Genomic DNA, 20,963 nt, shown 5'->3' with positions numbered 1-20,963 from the left:
ATGATTTTTTTTTTTTTTTTCCCCTGGTAGTTTCCACCCAAGAATATGAATAAAATTGTTAAGTTTTTCTCAGGTATTACAATGCCTAAGGCAGGAGGACCTCATGGTGCTTCCCTCCTTGGACATGGCAGTAACTGGCTTCCAGCCCAGACCGAGTGCTGAGCTCCTGTGCACCTGAAATCCCACTTGGAGAAGGCTGCAGGAGGAGCCACCCCTCTCCACTGCCTGCTGCGAGCTTTGCTTCTCCAGCCACACATGGGGAGCCCTTTCCCTGCACACTTAGCAGGGCTGAGCACAGAAAACTCAGTCCAGTCCCAGGTTTCCCAGCTGCCTCTTTGCAAGACCAACGTCCCACTGCATTTTTGATGTCTCCACATCTCCCATTGTGATAAACATATACAAAAAGGACTCCTTATTTCACATCTTTACAGTCATCTCAAAGGATGTCTGGTTTTCAACTTTTCCATCATCTTGCTATAGATATATTGTGAGGAAAAACTTTTTTTCTATAGAGGGAAAAAGAGGAAAGAAAACACTGCAATGATTAAAAAACCCCTTTAAACTCCCACCATAGAAAGCACTCATATCAAAAAACATTTTTTACAGCAAAATAGTCAATGTATCCTGCACAAGATAAAGCCATATAGAAAACAATAGTATTCTGCCTTTTGAGGCATCTTCTATTTTTTGACAGCTTTAGCTCACAGCCTTCGATTAGATAAAGGCCTTAATATTGCATTACAGCAGAATTACCTACATTATGGCAGCTGCTTGTTGCAATTGTGTTGACATGACTGGCTACTTGTGTGAATGTATTCTGGTCTTTCTAATCTCTTTAGCATCAGCAGCAGGACATTTTATTTGCAATTGATTTTTAAATTTAGGAGTAATTGAAGTTTAAGTGCAGCTACCTTCTTGCAACAGGGACAGGTTGATACTGTTTAAATCCTAATTATGCACTGATTAAAAGTGATTGCATTGCCAAAGTGAGAAAGGGCTACAATTTGTTTCATTCTTAAAGGCTCAGCATAGAGAATTAATTGTATTTCCAGGAAAACAGATCAACATAAAGAGGAAGCAATTAAGAGTTCATTGTTGAATCATAAATTTCCTAGTAATTTTTGGAAGGTAGATAAGGTAGACTTAACTTCGAAAGCAGTTCTTGCTGACAATGAAAATTCATCATTTAATGATTTTGGTACTTGATGACAGAAGCTTTATCTACCATCACCCACATTAGGTTTTGCTAAAACAGGTAAGGCAGAAATGGGCTTATTTTCATGTAATCCAGTCCTGTAGTGATCTGGTGTTTGCTTTGTTTTCCAGTTGAATAATGAAATGACAGCCTGCAAATTGTTCTCACATAACAAGTAGGATAAACAAAACCGCTCACACTTTTCCAATGAGCAGGATTCATTTCATAAGCACCATAAAAAAATTAAGAAAATATGAGGGAAACAGAGCAGCAACATACACATCTACAATAGTGACAGGATGAAGTTTGAGCACATTGTTGCTGGGAGTTCTGGATCTCAGCTCTGTGACTCTCACAGGCAGTGTCTGGGACAGGTCTGAATGATTCCACAGTTTGGGAAGCACTTAGTCCAGACCTGTGCCTGTGTACAGCATTGCTTTTATTATTTATTTAGACACAGGTTATGCTTGTACAGTGGGCTCTCCTGCTGCATCTGATTTCTCATTGATGGAATATCAGCATCCCCAATGAAGTGTAAAGGCAGTACATGCCTGCACAATGGAGGCAGTTTAAAGGGGATTATTTTAGGGTTTTCTTTTCTCTTTCTTTCTCTATAGAAAACACTGGATTTATTCATTCCTACCAGCCTGTTAGTAGCAGGAAAAATTTCAGTGATGGCCATCAGAACCGGCAAACAGAATTTGCACGGTGCCCTGGCTCAACTCAACTTTCTTTGAGACGACTGTCTCACATCACCGCTGGTTCCCCAGGAGACAGGGAACTCCATTCCTTTTGTCAGGCTTTAAGAAATCTCCCAGTATTCCACTGCCAGTGCAGAGAACAATGCCACAGATGTGTGCGTGAGGCTTCACTAAGGCAGCAGTTAGTAACGATTGCTAATACTGATGGTATTATCCAGAGCTCCAGAAAGGCACACACAGTTTATCCACACATTCCTCTTTCTGGGATATTGAGCTGTATGGGGTGGTTCCAGTGGGTAGAACAAGTGGTCACTGGGAGACCACTGTGCTGCAGGAACTGTGAATTCTTCATTCTCCTTCCTATCACTTTACCAAATGATGCATACAGCCAGCTCCCATTCTGCTGATCGCAGAGAAAGATTCCAGTTCAAGGTTTTTTTCAGCCTGGTTATTATGAAAGCAAGGCTCACACATTATTCTGTGTGTCACTGAATTACTTTTAAACCCTTTTAGCCTATGTATTCCCAGTGTAGCAGAGGAGATGAGTTGCCAAAATAACTTAGTTCCCATACAATTTGCAAGTTCAGTCAAAAGCAGCAACCCAAATTTCATCAGCACCAATTTTTTTTTCTGCTATAAGGAAAACACCGAAAAACAGCAGAGGAGAACTTTATGATGACATAAGGAGAATGTAGAAAATCTGTGTTTTTTCATTTATAATCCATTCCCTGAGAGATAAACATCCCTAACAAAACAAATCCAGGAACCCGTAATCTTTTTATCTTAAACTTGTCAAGTAGGTAGTGAAATCAAACACGGGGTTCATGTAAAAAGAAAAATTCTGATTATGGACTCAGGTGCGTCTTGATTCATAGTAATAATGTGAAAATCTGTTATCAAAAAGTGTGTAGCTTCAACTGAAATATTAGATTTAATGGGGTGAATGCACAGCAATTCCACTGCAATGAAAAGCTGATCCAAAAGGTGAATAGTTAAATAGCATTTAACAATAGTCCTTGAAGAAGCCACTGTCATTTTGGGTGACTCTCTGGAAGCCAGTGGATTGTGTTCAGGCACATACTGGTTGAATTGAAGAGAAAACATCTGTAATTCTGAATTCTGGTCACAAGTTTAGCAAAATTAGAAATTGCTACCAATTTCTGTCTCCTTAGTGACTTTCTACTGTGATTGAAACATAAACAATTTCAATGGCTCTATTCAATACTTGCTTACTGTCTGTAATATAATTTTCCCAAAATTTCTTGAACCATAATGATCACCTAGGGAGCTCTGAGTGCAGTCCATCCTGGGTGTTGGCGTAGGATATTACAAAATAAAAATGACTTTTCTGTAATTCCTGTTATGTGTACTGGTTTCTCAATTATATGATTTATAGAATCTTTCAGGCTCAATTTCTGCATTGGAGAAGGTGCAGGAAAAGAGCAGATCTAACACAGGGTGGCGTGTAAGCCTGAATGTCTTTAGGGAATGCTGCTCCAAAGCCCAGTGAAATAAGCAGACTCTTTTTTTAAAATTTTGCACTGTCTTCAGTGGGATTTTTGTAGGTTCAGAGGACATTTACAGGTTGCAGAGTATTGAATTAGAATCATGGCAGTGTTAATGTGTAATATATGCATAATAATAACATGGTGGTTAGAAATCAATATTGGAATTTGTCTTATGCAAAAGTTATAGAAGTATGCTACTCCTGGGATTTAATGCAGAGTTAATATATAAAAAACCCCAGGGCTAATGTTTTCCTGTTTTTCTTCTCCAAGAATTAAGAGGTTTCTAAGATGAATCAAAACCTTTTTACACACTCTTTTTTTCCCATGTTGTAAAAGGATCAAAAGTCTGAAAATATAACTGAAGTTGTTATGTTTGCATGAATATTTTAAAAATCTATAAACAAGACCTTTACTTTGTAAGCAACTTCTGAATGGAAAAAAATCCATTTCCCATAAAGGATTCACAGGAAGAGCTGTATGTTCAAAATGTACTTTCTATTTATTTCACCTCATTTTGTTGTCTGAGCAACTTCCTTTTCAGGAAGGAGGATAACTGAAAACATCTGCTTACTTCTCCAATATTTTCTTTAACTTCTTGAATTTCAGTAATAAGGAGGTAGCTTGACTCAACCTAATCCAAGGATGGACAAAGATCTTTGATACAGTTGTTAAACTTTCCAGAGCCAACAGAATGTAACAACAGAGATGTTTCCCACACCCCTTTCTGCATCAGATTTTTCTCCTGACTTGTAGCTAGAATTTTATGAAGGCTTCAGCAAACATGGCTAAATCTATTAAAGAGAATGATCTGAGGACATGGCACCAATATTATTTTGTGATGAAGCCCTTTCTCTTTACAGGCAGCTGTGGGCACTGACCTGGTGTCCAGTGGAGGGGTCAGCCTGGGACCCTTTTGCAATCTTCCCTCTTATTCAACAGCCTTCATTTCTGTTTGGAGAATCTGTTTCCTGTTAAAATGTTTGAGTAACCAAGTATAGCCTCCTTCAGCATTGCCATTCACCCACCAAATGTTTGCAGAACATTTGTGGATTTCCCAAGACATTCCTGAATTGATGGTGGTCTCCCATGATTTCCAGGAAAATGCATACAACTGTAACAAGTCAGATACCTTGGACTTACGAGAACGGAGATCAGCAACAGTTCTGAAATATGAATAGACATTGCCAAGCTGCTGGGAAAATAATGCCAAACCAGCATTTTCTTTTCATGGTAAGAGGGAACACTCTACTGAGCCTGTTTGATCTTTTTTTGTTATCTGAATCCATATGGGATTAAATGAGAAAGACAAGGTCCTGTTCTACATTTTTATCATTACAGAATACTATGTCTTTTATACAGATGAATACAAAGGCTTGTCCAAAATGTTTTACTGTAAGATCTCTATCCCCTTCAGATTTTTCCTACCACTGCACAACCCAGATGAGCAGACTGTATTAACCAGTTATTTTTCACCTTTAAACTGCTTGTGACTGCATCAACTATTTGTCTTCTTTCAATTTTATCTTTCTGTTTCTTTTGATTCAAAAAAAAATTGTGACCCACTCAAAATGTTGCTTAAGAATGGTTAAATCTTACAAAGAATGTTTTTCTGTTCCAGGTGAATTTCATCTCCAGACCTTCAGGTGAATTTAATCCCAAATCAAATCCCTGCTCCCTGCAGCCATCTGCACAGAATTGAACCAGTATAAAAGTTTTGTAGTAGCTGTAGTTTTTGGGGAGGTGTGAGTTTGGGTATTTGTGGAGAACACTTGGAAATTAATTTCTTGTGGTGGAGCATTCTGAGCAACAATCACCCCTGGTTCAGCAAGCAGAGGTGAGTGCTATGATAAGGTCCTATAGTGCATTATGAAATCAGTAGTTTAATAGATTTTTTTTTTTTTCTCAAGGCTTTTAGTGGTTTACTGGATGTTCAGGAGAATGTTTATTTCTGTGTCTTTTGAGTGATATTGCTCTACAACCTAAAGAGGCCTATGGGTACATCTTTGTAGGTAGGGTGTGGGTGGTTTTAAACTGGCTTGTGGCTGGTTGCCTGAAGTTAAAGCTATGTGTTCAAAGGCTGTGCTAGATAAAGGGTCCTGCTTTGTGCAAGAGACTCAGCCAGTGTCTTGAAGATAATCTTCCTTTCATCATTTCCTTAAAAAAAAATAAAACACCTAGATTTGGAAGTCTTGTTGTCCTTTAACTTTGGGATTGGTGTCCAGTTATCCACTTCTCTACTTTCTTTCTGAAGTCAGCACAAAACCTTCCCTGGCTCTTGGTTTTCATACATTCCTGACTGTTGGCATAAAGTCAGAAAGAAGGATTCATGGGACAATGCGTTACACAGCAGAACAGAGCTTGGGAAAGGAAGCTTACCTAGCCACTTACTTGCTAAATCTAGCAGCAAATAAAATGAAGAATTCCAGCCCTATGATCTTGTAATTAAAAGTTGGCAAACTGTTGGGGAGGTCTTATTACTATTTTTGTATCACTTTAGCAATGCAAAAAGCAGAATATCTTAATTATCAAAATGGCCCATGACAAAAATATCATGGGACCTATTATTTTTAGACCAGCTTTTATTACTATATCTATTTAAAAAAGTAATGCAAATATTTTGATACATCAACTTTAAATTAATACAGGAATAAAACAAAATAATTTTACTTCAATCCTTTTATGAAAAATGGGTTAGCTTAGGAATTACAGTGGTTCTGGACTTCAATGTCTGCTTCTGACAGCACTCTTTGGAATGAAACTTCAGTTGAAATAGAAGTCAAATTCCTTTCTTCCTTACATCTGTGTGTGATACCTCTACAGAAAAAAGGTCAAAGTAGTGAGTGTATTAACTAGAATGTATTTTTCTAGATAAGATCCATTAGAGACTAAACTTGGCTCTCTATTGCTTTTCATAGTCACCTGTAGACTTGGAGGCATGTAGTTTGAAAGGTTCTTTTGGCAGATACATCTGGCTGTAATGGAGCACAGGAGATGGGTGAAATGGTAATTTTTGTTTCTCAAAATAAGAGTAGCAGAGAGTGAGTTTGGTTCTGTGGATCCCTTTGGGGAAAGATTTAGTGCTGAACGGTGCAGTCTGGGAGAGGGGAAAGGGTTAGCAACAGTGACAGATTGGTAACAAACAGAAACTTCTGTTTTCATAGAAGTTTTGGAACAGCTCAATAGTGGAGGGCTTTCTTCCCTCTGCACTGCACCCTCTAAAGTAATATCACTCCAAATGACAACTTTACAGGCAGATTTACGTTTTTTTCTCTTTTTTTAAGTTATTATTTATTATTAGGACACTCCGTTAAAAAAGATGTGTTAACATGGGAACTTACAGAATTCTCTCATCCTCCATCATAAAAAGAGACAACTCACCTGTAAAAGTGGCAGTTGTGTTATAAATTTATTCTGCTATATCCTGCAAAGGTTATTATTCAGCTTATCCAAACTGTCTTCATTCATAAATCTGTGACTTGTAATATATGAGAAGTTCTAACATTGACTGTGAATTTCTGTCTGTTTTGTGGATAAAAAGGGCAAGTTCTTTGCTCTAGTGCTGAGTTGAGCATCAAGTGCTGCTATTTATTACTGTTTGTGAAATGAGTTAACGCTGGAGATAGAAGAACAAATATCTTTCCCACCAAAAGTCACTATTAAAACTAGTGGGTTTGGTGGGGAATATGTGCAAAAGGATCAGTGATTAATTTTGCAGGAATGCCTCTGTGCTATTCTAAGTTTCCTCTCCACATGGAGCATTCTGAGCTGGTTGACCTATCTGGATCCTAAAGACCTTTCACACAGCTAAAGTCACAATGGAGCCAGTCAATTGACACAAAAGGTCAAGAGATGCCATTAAAGCTAGAATTGGTTAAGAATGTCATAGTGTTCTGGGGGTTTTGTAAGAAAATATTTCATGTTGGTTTTGGGTTTTTTCCCAACTTGACCTTGGATGGAGTTTCTGGCTCAAACACATGAGATCGCAGAATCATAAAATGGTTTGGATTAGAAGAGACCTTAAAGATCATCTTGTTCCAACTCCCCTGCCATGGGCAGGGACACTTCCCACTAGACCAGGATGCTCAGAGCCTCATCCAGCCTGGCCTTGAACACTCGCAGGAATGGGGCATCCACAGCTTCTGTGGGCAACCCGTGCCCGTGCCTCACCACAATCACAGTGAGGAACCTCTTCCTAATAGCTAATCTAAACCTACTCTCTTTCAATGTTAAAGACACTGCCCCTTTTCCTATCAACCCATGTCCTTTTAAAAAGCCTCTTTCCAACTCATGTAGCCCCTTTAGGTACTGAAAGACCTTTAAATTTCTCCTCAAGCTGTCTCTTGAGACAGAACATGCCCATCTCACCTGGAAAGCAAGTAACTTCAGGACTAGAGTGCTTAGTTAAGAAAAGAAATTCTAACTCCATGGTTCTAACCAAGAATATCAAGTTGTGTTTTCCACATTAATGCATAGTAAATAAACATCTACAATTTATTACCTGGAATGATTCTGCTGTCATAATCCCTGGTACTAAATAATATTTAAAATAAATATATAACAAGTGCAGAAAGGAAACCCTGCTGGAGTCAGACAGTATATTGCTCTATAATTTTTCATTTATTATAGAAAATATTTTTATGTTTCCAGGCACCTCAGAGGCAAAATTTAGTGAGTAGAAGTTAACTGTAAGATGAGTCAGGGAGAGCACAGATCTTTGGACCCAGTTCAGTTTAAATGTTGTACTTAAAATCAAGTGGTAACTGTTGTTCTTGCCTCGGTCTGAAGTGAAGATAGAACTAGGAAGGCACCTCCAAATGATCATTTAAACTTCTACTAGCTTGACATAAAAAGTGATGCTATCTAGAAATCTCAATTTCGTCCCATTGGCTTCAGCAGCACAAAGCTTTCCACAAAGTGTCTTCTGTTGTCTTTAAATCTGGCTGTGTTGTTTAACAGTGTGGCTTTACAACTCTGAGAATTCAGAGGTGCACCAGGTTGAAACAAAGTCTCTTTGCCTGGAAATAGCTGTGAACTCTACTAGAATTTATGGTAAGAAAAATGAAATCATCCAGTCAGATTAATTCTGGACACAATCAGAATCTTTACCCCTCTGTATTCATCTTAACTTTCATCTTGACCAGCTCATCTGGAAGACTGGTAGTGTAGAGTGGATCTAAGGACATGATAAATCCCTCCAGAAAGTGTAGATGGGGTTTTTTGATGCCAACAAATCCTTTTCAGAACATTTCAATAACTTTTACAGAACTTGTTTATCTGTATTCTTGCATCCTGGTGAGTTTGGAATGACCTCTCCTTTGCCTTGGGGTAAATGAATATAACCCCACTGTTTGTGTTTTTCATAGCAGTCACAGCAAGTCCATCCTATCATGTGTTCAGGATCTCAGGGGACTTCATTCTGTTTGAGTGCTCTCCATTGAACACCAGAAGGCAGAGGGAAAACATTCCTCTTTGGGTAGAGGTCTGTGGATACAGTAACAAGAACATTTCTACTTCAGAATCTCTTGGTTCAAAGCACTGTTTTTGTGCTTGAAGCTTAGCTCTGTGCAGGATGTTTTCATAGTAGAGTGATGGTGAGATGAGAAGAGGGAGAAGCAGAGGTTCAGGAGCGATCCTTTGAAAATCTGAAGTTTAGAGTTTTCTACTAACTTTAAAAAAGCATCTACAAGCTTTAAAGTGGATAAAATCCACATATTTGTAAACACAGCAAAATTGTTGTGGGTTTATTATTGGCAATGCAATACTGGCTGCCTCTTTAGAGAGGTGACCCTAAAAGCCCTATGTGATCTGTTTTTCATAAAAAAAAAAAAAGAAACAAAAAACACACCATCAAGTTCTCAGCCCTTACGTCTGCAGTGAAAAGCTGAAAGATGCTTAAAAGTTCAGAAAAAAAAACATGTTCTGAAATTCTATGTGGTTTGAGTTAAGTGCAGTGAAGGAAAGAATGCTTGGCTTGGACTTTTAATCAGACTAAGCAAAATAAATAGAAGTGAAATTACTGACCCATTCTTCCAGATGAGGAAAAATAAGATAAGGAGACTAAGTAAGTTGCTGGAGATATAAAGGAAATCCTGTGCCAGTGCTGTGAATAGACACTTTCCTTGAAGCCCGGCGAGTTTCTTGGCAGCGGGGTTCCCTTTTCTGACATGCTGAGAGCAGGGATTAGCAGGGACAGAGAGCAGCGTTGTGTTGGGACTCTCACCCACTTTCCTTGGCTCTTTAGGTGTTGCCTGGAGACTTTACCTGCTCTTGTAGCTCCTGTGGAAGAGCTGTGTGGCTCATGCTGGAGGGAAGATGTGACTAGGACTAAACTTCTGAGAAGATTCTCTTCAACAAGAGAATGATAATGGGAGGTGTTTGAGGATTAACAGGCTGCCCAAGCATTCTTCAATCAATAAGTCTAAGAAGTAATTGAAAATGTTGGTTTCATTGGATACAGGTTTCACCTTCTGGTTATGGTTTGATTAGTAGAGCAGGATTTCTCTGCTGCTTTGCCTGCACCACTCTCTTGCTCTACCTCTTGCTCATTTCTCTTTTGGGCCATTTACCATTGTCTTATCTCCCTTGTTATTTTTTTTTTCTGTTTCTCTTCACAACAAAGTAAACAAATCCTCATTAGAATCCTGTCTTCTGCTTCTTTGTGCCCAGATTCAGACTGTCCCACAAAATATCACTTAAATTGTTCTTGTCTAGAAAAAGACAATTTTCTGATACACATAAATACTTTCTTGCTTGCTATATTCACTGGTTACTGATTGAAAAGAACAATGAGCTAAATTTAAGATATGAAAATGTGTATGCTACAATAAAATGGAGGAATCTCTGCATTTTCTTTTCTCTCAAGTATTTTTTGATTTATTTCTTCCCACACTGAGCAAAGGGCAAAAGTCTGCAATCTGATACAAAGGGAATTTCAGTGAAACTGTTCACCTGCTCCAAGCACTTTTTTTGCTGGGTTATTACTTTTTAATACTTACCCTTTACAATGCCTCCTTCTGTACTTTGACATTTAGCTTTAATCTGTGAGTAGCCATAAACATCATTTCTGTGCTTAGGCTGGGGCCTGACCCAGTGCCCTTGAATGAGCTCACAGAGGTGAAGTATATCAGAGGAACATGGCAATCATGTCAGAAGAACAGATGATAAAAATCAAACGCTATCACAAGTTTTTTTGGGTTTGGTTTTTGGGGTGTTTTGTTTTGGTGGTCTTTTTTTTTGTTTGTTTGTTTGGGGTTTTTTGTTTGGTTTTTTTTGGTTGTTTTTTTTTGTTTTGGTTTGGGTTTTTTTTAATTAAGATCTAACACAAAAACCCCTGAATATGAATCCAAGAGAGATTTAAACTAGAAAGAAATTCAATTCATACAAATATCTTTTCATTGCAATTAGGGAGGGAGAGACCTGCATAAAAGTCAAGAGTCTGTCTGGCTTTTCATTTCCAGGGGATTTGTGATGAACACCCAATAATTGTTTGAATTTCATACTGATGAAATACTAACTTGTATCCTGATTTCCTCTACCAGACAAAAACTGGAAAAGTAGAGCTAGACTAGACCTTGAAAGCTCAACTATTGCAAGTCCCCTTGCTGTCAAACAAGATCAGATGTGTCTGGAAATAATGTTGGGGTTAAGGGAGTGGGGTTTTTGAGAGGAGAACATTGTATTTCCATGGCCAGAGGCTGTGTTCACGTACAGTGTCAAAAAACATTTTCCCTCAAAATATCATGCACTTTGTCCTGAGTAATGGGATGGCTCACAGAGACGTGGCCATCGTGGGGCTTTTAATACAGCCTTCAGAACGCTGTCAAACCCCTTGCAGTCTGTAAAGACAGCAGGCAAAGCCCTTTGCACAGCTGTACTCATCTTTCTCACAGTCAAAACTGCTGATGCCCGAGTGATTTTCTGAAGAGTTCCCTCCTGCAGAGATCAACTATGTACTGCCCAAGGAAAGGGAGAGAAAAGATGTACTGTTAGGCTGACAAATGTTTTTGTCATATTTAATTGGGATTATCCATTTAGCTCCCTCCATTTTCCCTGCAGAGGTTAATCGCTAACACACACAAAAAAGGCCTAAACCAGGACCTGAACAGGAAATGCAAAATATTTCAGAATTACAGCAGTTAATGAGCAGCCTGATTTATCATCTACATTCTTTCCACAGTGCTTAAAGGACTTTGCCTTAAAATTATGTTAAACAAAAGCAGCCAGGGAGCATCTTATTCAACGTGTATAATTAAGGCTCTATTCAGGGTTTGTTTTGGTTTCTGTTGTTGGCTTTTTCTTCTTCCTTCCTTGGTCTTTTGAATCCATTTTTTTCCTTGAAGAATATTTCCTGCACTATAAGGCAAACTCTGCTGCACCACAATCTACATGATTAAGAAAGCATTTATTTCCCTCCAAAACTGGAAGAACTAGAGATAATCTTTTGACGCATTTTTATTTCCAAGCTATGCAATACCCCTACTGTTTTCTCTCCTACTATTATTTAATACATCATTTGCATTCTAAGCGAGATTGTTTTCTGTTGCTCAGATCTGTGATGGTATCTAGGTTTTTAATATTTTTTTTGGTTTGGGCTTGGTTTTTATTTCTAGGACAAAAGACATAGACAACAGTATTTCTTCAGAGCATGACTGAGTGTTGGGCTATGGTAGGTTTTCGCACCTGTTTCAGACCTGTAATTCCTGTGTCTGTGCAAATCATCCAAGCTGTGCTGGCTCTGATCTTTAAGCCAGCAGTGGGATGCTTCCATTATATTTTTATGGCAAATGTTGATGTGTCTTCATGTACAACTGTCTAAAGAGATATGTTTGGATACCTGTACTTGTTTCTGTAAGGGTATTCATGGGTTAGAATCACTGAAGTCTCTGGCTTTGAGTGTTGTTGGATCTCAGAACTGGCACATTGAAAGAGTTGTGGGTTGTGGTCCAGGACCTGCAGAACATGTAGTGAGGCTCAGTGCATTGCATTGGCACCCATGCTCCCTGTGGTCTTGCTTCTAGGAAACCTCAGAACATGGTGTCATTTCCACAACCTCTTCTCCAAACCTTACAACCCTTTCTGAAAAAGCTCTTCTATCCATGATCAGCCCAAGCTGATAAGCATTGATGCCTTTCATAATTCACTCAGGCTGCTCCAGAACTTCTCCTGAGGAGATGGCATCTGGAAATATCTCTTTGCAGCACAGATGCCACCTCTCCTCAACAATTCTGTTATTCCTGACTGCTGCTGTGATTTATTGCTTGTAGCTCTTGGTTCTGATGTAGTCAGATGCTGTTTGTTGGTTGAACAGTAAGCAGAAATTTCATAACAAAACCAATATTTTCAAAGTAGTATGAAAGATATATAACATTCCTGATATGCAGTAAGTTTAATACCAGTATGCTTTCTAAGTGAAGTTATTGAAAATTTCCCTCATGGCCCACTGTGTAGCACTGGTGACCTCATGGATCTTTGTACACAGAGCTCGAACTGGACACTTGCCACATCAGGACTGCATTGATCACTTCCATAATTCATTTGCTTTTATGGATGAGAGATCCCTGCTTTGCTGCCAAAGGAACTGAGTGATGTACCTGGAGCTGATATTTAATATTTTTGAGATCTGAAGCCTTCCTGTCCAACAGATAACTTATTTTCTTTGCTGTCTCTCATAGAACATTCTAATAATAAAATATTGTTTCCTCTTTTTGATATTAAACAGATTTCTTAAGTTTTGTTGTGTTACCAGCTTCATTACGTTATCAGAGAGCTTGTAGTGAACTATCTGAAATACAAGAATATTCCCAGTAAAATAAATAGTTTCAAAAGTCAAGATGAAGCAAATCAGCTAAAGGAAGCTATTAATTATGCACAGATCAAATTTTGGTAATGCAGTGTGAAATCAAGAAACTTTTCTGGTTTTGTTTTTTGTAGATTGTTTGTTTGTTTGTTTTTTAATGGGCAGGTCAGCTTCTGGTTTTTTTCAGAAAATTTGTCATCTATTTACTGTGGGGGAAATGAAGCATAAAATTTAATATAAGTGCGGATGAATTCAACCCCAAGAATACTGATAATTTTAATTTCACTTGGGAAACTGATCTTTCCCATCTGTGATCAGGATACGCAAAGCAATCACACGGAGACAAGAGATTTCACAGGGCAGAGATGTTCCTCCGAGAGAGTCCAAGGCTGAGCTAAGCCCAGAGCCCCTCTGCCTGTTTATTTCTTACTTTTTATACATTTCTGGGTCTGGCTGTGGATTGGCTTCTGGAGTTTTCACCTTCCAGCTAAATGGCCAGACCAACTGTCAGTTACAATTGTTTTCAGGTTAAAAATATGCAAACAAAGGACAGAGAATGAAAAACAAATGATTTGTTTATATTACATGTGTGAGAAAAAGCAGAAACTACTCCTAATATTGTACAGTAGCTAAAAGTCTGACTCCATTTTATGAACAATCAAAAGGCTTTAAAAAACTCAGAAAAACCAGGGTGACACCCATCTGCTCCACAGCTCAATCGTGTTTCAGTTTTTCAGAAGGGTTCTTAGGAGGCTTGGTGGTTGGTAGTGTGGAGTGCTCTCTCGACTGGGATTTCTGTGGACCTACAGGGTCTGATCTCATACACAGCTGCAACAATTGCAGGGACTCAACACTAAAGCTGACAAAATCCCTTGGAATACCACATTGCATCTGACTCAAATGCTTCCATACCAACCTTTGGATTATATCTGTTGGTGAGAACTGACCTGCCTTCAAACTAGTAACTAAAGGAAAATATGTTTCTTTTCAGTCCTGTAGTGAGGTGTTTCCATAATTTGATACATTTTTTTTTTCCTTTTTCCTTGGTTTTGTTTGCCAATCTCTTTACATCTCAACGCACACAGTTCTGGGGTTTGCTAAACAAGTAGGAATTCTGTATTGACTTGCAAAGTTGTAGAAATAATACTGCTATCCAGAATTGAAGCTTTGGGATATTTACCACTGCGCTTGAAGTCATAAGTTACTTATCTCCAGGGGACAGAAAATAACAACATTTTCTTCTGAGTCATTACACTTAATAATTGAAGATCTACATGCTAAGTAAAACTTCTTTCCCTGGAAGCAAAAGCAATTCTTGCAAGCAATATATAAGACTAAATAGGCAATGTGTCTCATTCCACTTACTCTAATGGTTCTCTGACAGAATTTTCTTAGATTTTGCCATATGCTGATTGGATTATGAATGTGGTTAGAACTGTGGAGTAGAAAATGTTGAGCAAAACCAGCAAGTCAATTTAAAAAGTTAAAATAAATCATTGTTGGGAAATGGTGTATGTTTTTCATACAAAATCTTTTTTAAAACTTACGCTATACAATTCTGAATATCAAGTCAGAAAAAAGGAGAAATTTCATCTGAGTTTAGAGATTGGCTGCACTAGGGAATGTGTTTAGTTGGCTATGTTTATTTATATGAGGAGGGCAGGAAAATAGTTTTGACTGCCGTTCCTCATGAACCATATTGAAATACAAAACTGTCCTGCATCAGCCCATGTAAGATTAGGACTGGTTTTTTTTGGTTGGTTGGTTGGTTTTTTTTTTTTTTTTTTTTGAGTTTAGGAAGCTTCATGAAAGAGTGGCTATAAAGACTTTAAAAATATAAGAAAAGAGGAGAGCTCTTTGTAGGGTATGACACTTTCTATCCATTTTTTTTCAAGGCAGAGTTGTGAAGTGAAAAAAGCTCAAGCCAAAACCAGCATTTAGTAAGACTTTAATTCAAAAAAGAACTAATTTCTCATTAGGCAATAATTCTAAACCTGAAACTAGTGAATGGAGCAAGGGGATTAGGGGAAGAGCTATATAAAGCCCAGCACAGATGCCAGTCCAGATATGTGTGAATGCACCTGTGTGCTATGGAAATAATATCTACCAAAGCAAAAAAAAAATTCCTTAGTTTTTGGTGGCTGAGATTTTTTTTTTTTTTTCCTTCCTATGCGTCTGCCTGGACAGAGTTCCTGACCATAGGCTTGTGTAGAAATTTTTGATCAAACTTTCGCAAACTTAGCTGTGTGCCTGTCATAAGGATGAGCAGCAATGTACATTTGTGAACAAACACTCTGCTCTATAAGTGGTTGGTTTTTGTTGGTTTTTATGAAGACAGGAGAAAAAAACCCTATATTTTCAGAGTCTGAATGACATTTTTGCTTCTCTCTGAGTGATAGATTCAGACCACATTCATTCTGGTCTTGCCTTGTGCAGTGCAAATCAAAGTCTGGACAGTCTTGAACAGACTTCAGACCTCAGAGGGGAGATGGAACAAAAGCAGGCTGCTTTGCTGGAAATGTTACTCCTTTATCTAACACCAAGATATGCCCAAGCACACAGCGGTGAAAAAGTGCAGTAATTCAAACTACACCTCTCTAAACCTGGCTGGCTCACAGCCACAAACCTGATTTTATTTTCAATGCCATTCCAAGCTGAGTAAGATGCAGAATACTGATGTTTAGGACTGGATTACAAATCTTGTGCTGAACTCTCTTTTGCTTTATCTGGGCGCTGTCATCACCACCACCTGTACCTCCCTGTGGATGAGGTAGGAATGGCAATGCTCCCTCTCTCCAGCCACCCCGTGAGGTTTGTTTGAGGAATGTGCAATCCAAGCACAAGTCACTGCTCAGTCACTGAACCTTTTCATGGATTAGCTCAGGCCAGTCCTGAGTACAGGCTGGCAGAGGTGGACACGTGTGCCTGGTCGCTCTGGGCTGTGTGAGGGCTGGCTGGGCAGCAGGTATCAGCTTGGCTCCTCTTGGCAGATAAATAACATGAGCGGATCTCCCAGCCCAGCAGAGCAGACACCATTAACAAGGTCAGTGCTGCTCTGGAGTAAAGGTTTCCTACACAATCTGCCAGCTCCTCCCCAAAGCAAAGGAAAATGGTCTCTTTTCCCAGCCACCCTGAATCCTTCTGCTGTGCCATGAATCAGCACAGCAAGAGATCCCCTTATGCAGAAGAAATGCTGCCCTCGAAGTTTTTGGAACCCCCACAGTGAGTGGGTGTCTGTCCCTCTGCTGTATGCCTTGTTTTTCCTATGACAGGGAAATTTGGCATGGGATGAAACACAGCAGCTGGACCCAGCCAGGCAGCTGATGTGACAAACAATCCACCCTTGGGGAAGTGGGATCCCTGGCACCGATGCCTTGCAGCATGGCAGTGTGCAAGAGCATGGGATGGAGACGAGTAAACATCATGGGAACAGAAAAAACAGCAGAGCTTTAGCTGGGAGAAAAAAAAATCAATCTTTTCTGAGAGGAAGAAAAATAAAAAGAAATCAGCCTTCAGGGTGTTTTTCTATTGATATAAGCACACATAAAAACATTCCAAATCTGGATTTAGGGTGAAATGTCCACTTTACTATAGACTCACAGTAAATCCCTGAGCATTTAATGCTCAGAAGTAGCCTCATTTCCATCTTCCTTTTGATCCATTCTTTTCTCTTTCCTCTGTCCTGCAAAGAACTCTGCAACAAGCCAGCAGCTAAATACTTTCTTACATAAACTGTGTGGGTTTGAGGCCAGCACCTACCAGAGCCAGTTGAGAAACTCCCCTCCACTTCGATGGTCATTGGATCAGATATTGACAGAGTGACATTTAAACAACAACAAAGGAATGAAAAGCCTCTAAGATAATTAGATATGCTGGCACATGTACTGTTTTCTCCATCTGCCATCCCCCAGACAGCTTTGTGGCTATGAACACTATTTCTTGACATTCTCATGGCAGATACCATATGGTTTCAGAAAAATTCTCTGGCCATGACTCCACTGGGCTATGAGTTTAAACTTGTTCTAATCTTGTTGTTGCATCTGACTTCACGTTAACAAGTTTGTCTTACCTGTGGTTTCTTTCCAAATTCAGCAGTAGGCTGATTTTCATTAGCTTGTGTATTTAAAAGCAGCCAGACAAAATCTGAGAGTGCAATGTCTGAGTGAATTCCCCAGGGAGGGGGAAAACATGGAGAATATGATGGCAACATAAGTAATGTAACTTGTGGCCCAAGGTACTTCAGATTCTTACCTTCCTTTCCCCTTTAAAGATCTAGTCCACGTAGAAAACACTGGATTTTTTTGCTTGGTTTCAGTTTGCGTAATTAAAATCACCTGTATTGTAGGATAGTTCATAGTAATTATTTAAGTATTCCATTTTGGAAAATAAGAATGGAAGGGTCTGAACATGGAAATTCATTAATTTGGTCAAGGGCTTGTTTTTAAGACTCTTATCAACCTTTTTCTGTAAGCAAGATTTGTAGCAGACACAAATGCAGGCAACTAACATAAAAACTTGTAATGTTGCAGTATCAAAACTCTAAAACTCTTGACTAAATCACACTGTGATTAGGTTAATTCATCAGTGGTAAAGAAACTAACTCAGACAGTAGTCAGATTAAATGGGATTCTTAGAGTGATTAAAAGCTTTTTTAATTCCTTTTTTGGCTCTGATTGGAAAAAAAAAAAAAACACCCAACAAAAAACAACCTGAGTCAAACATCTTCTTGGAAGAAATCCAACTTACGTGCAAGTTGACTCAAGGGAGTCTTCTTCTCATGGCTCTCCATGAGCCACCTGCAATTACTACAAATTATCTGACTTGTTCCAAGCTGTGCATCTTTGCTGGGACACTTTGTCAAGTCTCAGTTTCCCTGCTGAGCTTTGTCTGAGAGTGAGTGATGCTGGGCTCAAGATTGGTGTTCTAGAAAAATCTAGAAAGACACTCACCTTGATTTTTCAGTACAGCTCAGGCAGCCCAGAGAGTCTCTCACTGCTTGGAGGGTTTTTTTTTATCAGTGATTAGCTAGATTGCATTGTATATCATCTTTTCAATGATCTATCTATCATTTATCATTGTCAGGTGAGTTATGTCAGGTAATAACAAGGCTTATGGGCATCTTTGAGGAAATTTGCAGCTTCCTAGAAATGCAACTGCAGCCCTGCCATGGTGTGTGGTACTTAAGAAGGAGCTTCTTTAGGGTTTTGGGGTGGTTGTTTCTGGCAGGCTAGTGGAGGTGTAAAAGCCTGCTGGAGGAAGGCCAGATGCTTGGGATGGGGAGGGGAGGCTCTCAGCAATTGCTCCCCCCATGAAGAGTCCAGAAGGAGAAGATGGGGAATGAGAGGCTTTGTGTGAGCTTATGAAGAGGTGTGGTGAGAGAAGAGAGATGCAGGCAGGCAACTCAAGGCATGAAAGAGACACTTTGGTTCCTTGCCATCAGGATGAGATCTCATTTTCTCTCAGCATTGCTGTGTCCATTTGTGACAGATGAGGGCTCTTCCAGAGGGAAAAGCTTTTAGCAGCTCCGTGGTACTGTCAATTGGGAGCAGCAACATGAGCCTGCTGTTGGCAACTCCCTCTGTGGGAGGTTTCTGATGGAGACAACTCTGGCAACAGCCACTGCAACCTTCCCAGGCTTCAGGAACTCTTCTGCTCAAGCTTTAGCAGCACTAGGAGCTCAAAAGGAAAACAAAACCGAACTTTCTTTTATTCTGCTGAATTGCTCAGGCAAGGAAGCAGTCCAGGGCCTTGACCTCCTCTGAATATCATTTAAACATCATTTGCTGCCAATGGAGACTTTTTCATTGAGACCATGACCCCTCATGATGGGGTTTATGTCACATGCACCAATTAAGAGTCCTAAGTGATTGCTGCTCTCTGTGGAGGTGTTGAGGATGCTGGCTGCCACTGCTGTGGAGGATCATTTTCCAGAGTGGAGGAAAAGTCAGTTCTTTTCTCCTTGTGCAGGGAGCAGAATGTCTTGCTAGCAAGTGCACAAGCTGGTGTAGCCCATGCTGTGAGTTTGATCCAGGCAGGGGCTGATTTTTATTTCAATGGGTTTATGTCAGCTTGAAAGAATCAGTGAGAGAGGCAAATTAGCATGGTGATGATCCCCAGCTTTCCTTGGGGCCTTGCAATGCCTCTTATGACAAAAAACTTTCTTAAAATAAGTTGTACTGTCAGGGAAAGTCGCGTGGGTATGGCCCCACAAAAACAATAAAGGTTGTAGTGGGGTGGATCTGGGATTAAATCTTAATAATACATTTCTTGACACCTGTGCTGCTTGCACTAAAGGATACAATACCCTGATTTTTCTCTCTGCCTCAGCTCTGGATCTCTTTGTATCTTGTTCCTCCCCCCCAGCTCCCCATTTTAGGAGCGGACAATAATGTATTTGGGCTGCTGCCTCTCAAAGAGGTAAACAGAAGGAAGAAATTGCCCTTAGGCCAGCTAAGGCCAGAGCTTTTTCTCTCTAAGTCAGAGGGCTTTAGAAGACTTTTCCTACTGAGATGATAGGCTTTAAATGGAAACCAAGGGTCATTTAAGGGAGAAGGAGCTGTCATGTAGAGCGCCTCATTCACTTCACTGTTAGTTTATTGCCTGAAATTTGCTCAGTGGAATAACTTCCACCCTCTCTGCATCATTCAAAACCAGAAGAAAAATAGCAGAAAAAAGGCAAAATTAAATGCTTCCTCTTGAGTCATGGATGCTAACAGGGATTGTTAATAGATGCAGAGCCTTCCCCCTTAAAAACTATGCATTTCTTTTAATCAAGGATTAAAATCTTTTGGTTTTGTTTCACTCATCAGTAAATCAAGCTTTCTGAAATTCTGTCTCTGAACACTGAAGTTGCCACGTAACATTTATTTCCTGTGACTGGTAGCTCACAACTTGGAGGTAGAGATAATTAATCATAGCAAACTCTCTTAAGGAGAGTGTTGTGTTGCTTTGGGTTTTTCAGTTTGTTTTGTTTGGTAGCTTGTTTTGGTTTTTACACAGTAGAATTCCAAGTGTTTGTCAAAAATACACAATACATTTCCTGGTTGTAAAGTGGACAACCGTAGGCAAAAATACATGTAATAATTTGTCCGAAGGGAATGCAATGAAAAGTGGCAAGGCATAGAAATGTATTTCAGTGACTGTTGGTCCGAACAGCAAAATTAAATTGTATCTCCTTGTGAATAGCCAGGGATATTGAAACTTTTACCCCTTTTCTTAGCTTCAGGTGAAGGCAGAGTGGCCAATGTCTGCTGCAGAAGGACAGATTTAGACAAGTGATGAAAGAAATCAGGGCATTGAGTGAAAGGGTTGCTTTTAAGCAGCTCTGCCTGTGAAGAATCTGTGAATATAACTCCAGAAATCAAACACCTTCTTATGGACCCTAATGAAATCCTTAATATTACCCCTGCAGCTTGTAATCTCTTTCTTCTGCGAGGGGAACCACCACCCCTCTCCCCCCACCCAAATTCTCTCTTGTTCAGTCCTTCTCCTGATCTCCTGAACCAGAGGTAACAGCATAAATCAAAGGTCAGAAAGAACCTGCAGAACATAGAGTTTGGATGCCTAAAAACACGGGCCAGCAGTTTTTGTCCTGTTGCTTTTTATTGAGACAGAGAAATTTAATTTGGCAAAAGCTTGTCATCTTAAATGATATGTAGTCCTCAGAGGGGGATTTCAGAGATAAACAATCAAAACATAGCAGCTTTTCTGTGTCAGTGTGTTAATCTGATTTTAAGAACGTATGCTTGTATTTCAAATTCAAG

At 39.4% G+C, this 20,963-nt stretch overlaps 1 long non-coding RNA gene across 1 annotated transcript; it reads left to right on the top strand.

Moving 5' to 3' along the window:
• The first annotated feature begins 4,533 nt into the window (after positions 1-4,533).
• LOC120756074 (uncharacterized) lies at positions 4,534-10,163 on the top strand. Its single transcript, XR_005702008.2, has 3 exons — positions 4,534-4,634; positions 5,023-5,238; positions 9,646-10,163. It is a non-coding gene; the product is annotated as an uncharacterized LOC120756074 (long non-coding RNA).
• The last annotated feature ends 10,800 nt before the right edge of the window (positions 10,164-20,963 follow it).

This window comes from Hirundo rustica, chromosome 8 (assembly GCF_015227805.2).
Source record: "Hirundo rustica isolate bHirRus1 chromosome 8, bHirRus1.pri.v3, whole genome shotgun sequence".
Lineage (NCBI taxonomy): Eukaryota > Metazoa > Chordata > Aves > Passeriformes > Hirundinidae > Hirundo > Hirundo rustica.
The sequence above is the reverse complement of the archived record's forward strand: the minus strand, read 5'-3'. Positions and strand labels throughout refer to the sequence as shown.